We start from the raw sequence: 7,164 nt of genomic DNA, 5'->3' as shown, positions 1-7,164 counted from the left end.
GCTTGGTCGGGATCGGCGCCAGATAAATTCGCACATCGAGTCCATTCCCCGTACAAGAGGAAGAAGACAAAACGATGCCAAATAACATCCGGTAATGATCCTTCCGCAGGTTCACCTACGGAAACCTTGTTACGACTTCTACTTCCTCTAAATGATCAAGTTTGGTCATCTTTCCAACACACCGGCGCAACCGAAAGGCCGCTCCGGGTATCGGTCCGAAGACCTCACTAAATCATTCAATCGGTAGTAGCGACGGGCGGTGTGTACAAAGGGCAGGGACGTAATCAACGCGAGCTTATGACTCGCGCTTACTGGGAATTCCTCGTTCAAGGGGAACAATTGCAAGCCCCTATCCCAATCACGAAGGAGGTTCCACGGGTTACCCAGTCTTTACAGACAGGGATAAAAACACGCTGCTTCCTTCAGTGTAGCGCGCGTGCGGCCCCGGACATCTAAGGGCATCACAGACCTGTTATTGCTCTGTTTCGTGCGGCTAGGAGCCGCTTGTCCCTCTAAGAAGGGTGCAAGGTGCAGAGAACCACGCACCTATTTAATAGGCTAGAGTCTCGTTCGTTATCGGAATTAACCAGACAAATCGCTCCACCAACTGAGAACGGCCATGCACCACCATCCACCGAATCAAGAAAGAGCTCTCAATCTGTCAATCCTCCCAGTGTCCGGGCCGGGTAAGTTTTCCCGTGTTGAGTCAAATTAAGCCGCAGGCTCCACTCCTGGTGGTGCCCTTCCGTCAATTCCTTTAAGTTTCAGCTTTGCAACCATACTTCCCCCGGAACCCAAATACTTTGGTTTCCCGGAAGCTGCCCGCCGAGTCATTTGAGTAACTCAGACGGATCGCTGGTTGGCATCGTTTATGGTTAGAACTAGGGCGGTATCTGATCGCCTTCGAACCTCTAACTTTCGTTCTTGATCAATGAAAACATTCTTGGCAAATGCTTTCGCAGTAGTTCGTCTTGCGACGGTCCAAGAATTTCACCTCTAGCGCCGCAATACGAATGCCCCCGTCTGTCCCTCTTAATCATTATCCTGTATTCCAAAAACCAACAGAACAGAAACAGGATCTTGTTCTATTATTCCATGCACTGTTATTCAGGCGAATCGCCTGCGTTGAGCACTCTAATTTTTTCAAAGTAAATGCGCCGGCCAAAGCAAGGCACCTGATGAAGGGAACCAAGCCACGACAGGCATGATGTTCCGCACGGGCCGTAACGTGGTGTCCACGCACTTCCCGCCTGTAACTGAGATCCAACTACGAGCTTTTTAACCGCAGCAACTTTAGTATACGCTATTGGAGCTGGAATTACCGCGGCTGCTGGCACCAGACTTGCCCTCCAATGGATCCTCGTTAAAGGATTTAGAGTGTACTCATTTCAATTACGGGGCCTCAAAAGAGTCCCGTATTGTTATTTTTCGTCACTACCTCCCCGTGCCGGGAGTAGGTAATTTGCGCGCCTGCTGCCTTCCTTGGATGTGGTAGCCGTTTCTCAGGCTCCCTCTCCGGAATCGAACCCTGATTCTCCGTTACCCGTAACAACCATGGTAGGCGCATAACCTACCATCGACAGTTGATAAGGCAGACACTTGAAAGAAACGTCGCCGGCTCGTGGCCGTGCGATCAGCACAAAGTTATCCAGAGTCACCACACAAAACGGACCGAAGCCCGATTGATCTTGGTCTAATAAAAGCACCCGTCGCCCCGAGGGGCTTCGGGCTCACTGCATGTATTAGCTCTAGAATTGCCACAGTTATCCAAGTAGGAAGAAACGATCTAAGGAACCATAACTGATTTAATGAGCCATTCGCGGTTTCGCCTTGTTTCGGCATGTACTTAGACATGCATGGCTTAATCTTTGAGACAAGCATATGACTACTGGCAGGATCAACCAGGTAATCTTTTCGTGGTGGGTCGCCCAAAACCCTACCAACGCGCGGACGCGGGGCCACCGTCAGGCGCCCCTTACGAACCGCAAACACACACAACGCTTAGGAATTACTTCCAAATCCAAGAAGAAATGAAGCACGTTCGAGCGCGCAGCCGGAATATCCCCGACCGAGGTCGGTACCGACGCGGCAAGAAGCGCATAAATTTCTTTCTCGTCGTAGCAACAGAAAGTCGTACGCCAAAAAAATCATTGACGACGCCTTCACAGCGTTGCCGAGCTTTCAGGTCCCGTGAGGACGCGAGGACGCACCCCGGCCTTCGGTCAGAACGCACTCGTCATTTCACACCGTTCGGTTAGCGCGGACGCTCCGAAACACCCTCCTCTCGCATTCGTTTTCAAGACACAGGTGCACCCGAGAACCGACCCCAACGGCAGACGCCAGAGATCGCAGGTACCTTGCTGTAACGACCATGCGGCGGAGGCAGCGGCCGAGACGGCGACGAAAGGCGTCGGCGACGTCGTCAGACGCCGCTCGCACCAATCGAACGCTCGACAGACCCCACCTCCACATAATAGCACCGATAAGTATAAAGAAGATCCTTAGAGAGCATTCTGTACATAGTTTGTGGTTATCAGTTTCGGTGACTGACTGACTGACTTACTGTCTCTCACTTATGTGGCTCCTCGTTATTCAGTATCATTTATTTGTCCTACTTTCTTTCTTATTTTTTCCCCTCTCTCTCTCCTTATATATATATATATATATATATATATATATATGTATGTATGTATGTTTGTGTGTATATATATATATATATAAATGTTCTTTTTTCCTGTCTGCCTCTATGTATACATACATACGTACATACATCCTACCCCTATAAAAAAAAATTATTTCTCGCTTTTTATTAAAAACGTGCTGACCCCTGCTTGACTCTGATTACTTCTTTTCGACTTTCAGTTCATGTTAACATGATCAACAGAAAGTTTATCGACTTTGTTATTACAAAGTAAACCAATATTTACACGGGGCGTTTCATGCGTTTTGAAATGTGTCAGAGCCGAACAATGAGCGCTATAGTAAGTGAGATTGTCACTGCTTTTAATCCGAATGCTCGCGGTATCGCGCGTGTTTACGGCAGGCTTCATAATAGGCAATTTTCTTTCTTTACACTACTCTTCTTTGCTCACTTCATTGTTTCTACCATTGGTTTCGTTTGGAAGGCCCCGCCACTTAGTTCCCAACAAAGTCCTCTCAAGGAACGAAGTGAGAAGCACGGGATTAACAAAAGAAAAAGATGCGTGTTTTCTAGCGGTTACCCGTGTCGCTTTGCGACACGGGCTTTCTGGCGCTTTCAACTGGGCGAGAGCCGAACAATTTACCCTACTGCACTTGCGACGGGCAGCGCTTTCAAACGGAATACTGGAAATCTCGCTTACTCTTCTGGCAAGTTTGATAGGAGACAAATATTATTCTTTTCACGCGAATTGTTCGCTCTATTTCTAATCTCTCTCTTCCGTGTCCTTGGCATGGAACGCCCGCTTCGTCTCCCACAAAGTACTTCCGAGGAATCAAGTGCAAATCACGCGACTTTAAAATGTGCGTGTTTTCTAGCGGTTACCCGTGTCGCCAGGCGACACGGGCTTTCTGGCGCTTTCAACTGGGCGAGAGCCGAACAATTTACCCTACTGCACTTGCGACGGGCAGCGCTTTCAAACGGAATACTGGAAATCTCGCTTACTTTTCTGGCAAGTTTGATAGGAGACAAATATTATTCTTTTCACGCGAATTGTTCGCTCTATTTCTAATCTCTCTCTTCCGTGTCCTTGGCATGGAACGCCCGCTTCGTCTCCCACAAAGTACTTCCGAGGAATCAAGTGCAAATCACGCGACTTTAAAATGTGCGTGTTTTCTAGCGGTTACCCGTGTCGCGAGGCGACACGTGCTTTCTGGCGCTTTCAACTGGGAGAGAGCCGAACACTGTACACTACTGCACTTGCGACGGGCAGCGCTTTCAAACGGAATACTGGAAATCTCGCTTACTTTTCTGGCAAGTTTGATAGGAGACAAATATTATTCTTTTCACGCGAATTGTTCGCTCTATTTCTAATCTCTCTCTTCCGTGTCCTTGGCATGGAACGCCCGCTTCGTCTCCCACAAAGTACTTCCGAGGAATCAAGTGCAAAACACGCGACTTTAAAATGTGCGTGTTTTCTAGCGGTTACCCGTGTCGCGAGGCGACACGGGCTTTCTGGCGCTTTCAACTGGGGGAGAGCCGAACAATGTACACTACTGCACTTGCGACGGGCAGCGCTTTCAAACGGAATACTGGAGATGTCGCGTGCTTTACTGCCAAGCTCAATAAGAGACGAATTTCTTTCTTTTCACGGGAATTATTTCCTCTATTTCTAATCTCGCTCTTTCGTTTCATTGGGAAAGAACGCGCGCTTAGTTAGCCGCAAAGCAGTCTGAATTAATCACGTCCAAAGTACAGAATTTTACAATATATAGTGTTTTTACCGGTTGACCGCGTCAGAAAGCGTACCTTTCCGACGAGGTCTGTGTCGCTTTGACGTGAGCGGGAGCAAGGCGATTTGGGCTAGTGCACGCGAGATTGGCAGCGCTTCAAATTCCAGTACTGTAGATATTGCGTGCATTTTTTACACGCTTGAGGATGTGGGATTTTCTTTCTTGTGACGTGACCCGTTTGTCAAATTGTGTCTCGCTTTTTGGTATCGTTTAAGAAGCCCGTCCGCTTACAATCCTAAAAAATAAAAAAAAAAAGAAATTAGTAAAGAAAGACGCCCATACTTTTTTGTTGCTCTTTCTTTTATTATCTGCGCAGGATTTTAATTTGTGTAAGTTTTGTTTACCGTCCCGACTACGTAGGCGTTCGTACATGCCCGTCCTCGCGCCTCGAATTGTGTGCGAGCGAAATCAATCTCCCCAAGCTAGCTTCATAAATTGCTCGAAAATCGAACGTGAGGAAAGCCAGAGATACGTGATTTTCACAGGTCGTGCAAGATTAATCCATAAAGTGCGATATTGGTATATATATATATACATACATGATTTCTGCGACAAATAGGAAGACAAAAAGACCATGTTCAAGCATAATATAGGAACATTGACACTTTGCACACACAAGGGAGGTCAAATGGCAGGTTTTTCTTCCTTGTGCAGGAAACTTTATTGCAATGTCAGAAGGGAAGTTCCACTCTAGAATTGTGCGCTCAAAAACCTTCACAGTTCAAGTAAGAAAACATTTCGAAACGACAGTTTGTATTCTTGCAGGGAGGAGAAGAGGGGAGAGAGGGAGGGAGGGAGGGAGGGAGGGAAGGAAGGAAGGAAGGAAGGGGGGGGGGGGGTGCCATGCACGGTGAAGACCAGAGTGTCGAACCGAAAACCGAAGCGAACGAAAAACCGGAACCGAGGAGTTAGTTTCAGCCGAACCGAAACTGACCCGCCAACTTGGAACTGTACGGAAGAAAATATAACTGTCTATTAGTCTGACGATGAATAGAAGTACAAGGGTGTACGGCAGGGATAGCTGAAAAAAAAAAGAAGGCTCTATGGACTTGGAGCGGCAGCCCAAAGTCGATGACGACGAAAAGAACGCACACAGTTTCGGAAAACAGGCGGTAAGAAAGCGACAAATTAAGTAGCCGTCATGTCGAGTTGATTGCTTAGCTCTATTTAAGATGAAGGAAAAAAAAAAGTAGCACAATTGATGCTTACTTGCTAAATTGAATCAACCATTATCTTGTAAAGAAAAAAAACCTCAAATGCCAATCACCTGTATTTTAGGCGACCCAACAGACTGATAACTTTTAAATTCAGGCTAAAATATAACACAAAAAAAAAACAAGGAAAGACAGATATGTATGTAGCTTGTCATTTACTGCTCCATCAAATTTAAATAAAGCAATTTATTTCTCGGCACCTGAAAATAAGCGAACCCTACAAATGAATGGAAACATACCCGTTTGCACTCTTGAAATAGTGCCTATTACGAAAAGAAGCACCAGGTAAATATAATATCACTTTAGCTTCTTCTTTTTTTTTTTTAATACGGTACGCTGTTGGTTCATCTTAGTAAAATATATAAAATAGCGCAAAAAAGACGAGGACAAGGAGTATACAGGACAGGCACTCACTTTCAACTAGTTTTATCCAGGAAAAGTAAACATACATATATAGCTTTTATTCACGATAAGTGCCGAGGGCAGCCGAGAAGGCGGCAATAGCCCCGGATGGTTTGATCGTGCTGGGAGACACCAGCATCCCAGCTCAAATATCTTCTACCCTTAAGAATATGTGCTGCTTTGCCTGTCGTGTGTATATACATGTTCACTTTTCCTGAATGAAACTAGTTCAACATCAGCGCCTGTCCTGTATACCTCTTGTTCTTCTATTTGTTGTGCTATTTTAATGTCCTACATTACTTTTGTGCTCCCGCAAATCGAAGCAAACCAATAAAAAATTCGGTTCGACACTCTGGTGGAAACTAAAAGCTTAGAAAGAAAGAGGAAAAAAAGAAAAAGGAAAACATTTCTACAATAATGATAAGCAGGAGGAGGAGGAGGAGAACAAGAAGGCTAATAATGTGGAAAAAAAAGACACGAACCAAATAAATCAATACAAAGGATGGTATAAGTCATGCATACTTACCACATGTAAAATTAATTAAAAAAAAAAATTAGAAAACAAAAATGTGTATTTATATATATATATATATATTTTTTTTTTCTTTTATCCAGAGGCTTTGGCGCACGCACAGCACTGCACTGCACTGCACTGCACTGCACTGCACAACACAACACAACGACAGACTTTCCACAAACACACCACTGCGTACGAGGACACGACCACGTAGAGCTGCACGAAAACAAGCGCCGTAACTTAATAAAAAAAATAAATATCCTTTCACTGGACGGACGGCACAAGAACGGAAACTGCTCAAATAGCACACACACACACGACACATATTAATGAATTAATAAGGGGCACAAGTAGAACGTAGGACACGGCACCCACACCAGAGGCCTTGCACAAGCACAGCACTGAGCACTGAGCACTGAGCAGCAGGTCACAGGACAGAAATGACGTCCACGCTGAGTAGGCCGAAGGCAGGGAATTACGGACGCACGCGAGGTCACCCACAGGCACTTTCACCGGAACCACGCCACAACACCACGCTGCAGAGCGCGCACTGCAAAGCGAAACCATGCGCTCACCTTCGGAAAGCACGGAGGGCGGGCG

The 7,164-nt window shown here is 46.1% G+C and overlaps 1 non-coding gene across 1 annotated transcript; it reads right to left on the bottom strand.

Annotated features, from left to right (window-relative positions):
- Window positions 1-92: 92 nt before the first annotated feature.
- LOC120845576 lies at window positions 93-1,908 on the bottom strand. Its single transcript, XR_005716778.1, has one exon. It is a non-coding gene; the product is annotated as a small subunit ribosomal RNA (ribosomal RNA).
- Window positions 1,909-7,164: the final 5,256 nt, after the last annotated feature.

The sequence above is a fragment of the Ixodes scapularis genome, unplaced genomic scaffold (genome assembly GCF_016920785.2).
Source record: "Ixodes scapularis isolate PalLabHiFi unplaced genomic scaffold, ASM1692078v2 ptg001158l_1___fragment_3__unscaffolded, whole genome shotgun sequence".
Taxonomy (NCBI): domain Eukaryota; kingdom Metazoa; phylum Arthropoda; class Arachnida; order Ixodida; family Ixodidae; genus Ixodes; species Ixodes scapularis.
Note: the sequence above shows the minus strand (reverse complement) of the source record. Positions and strands in the feature narration are given on the sequence as shown.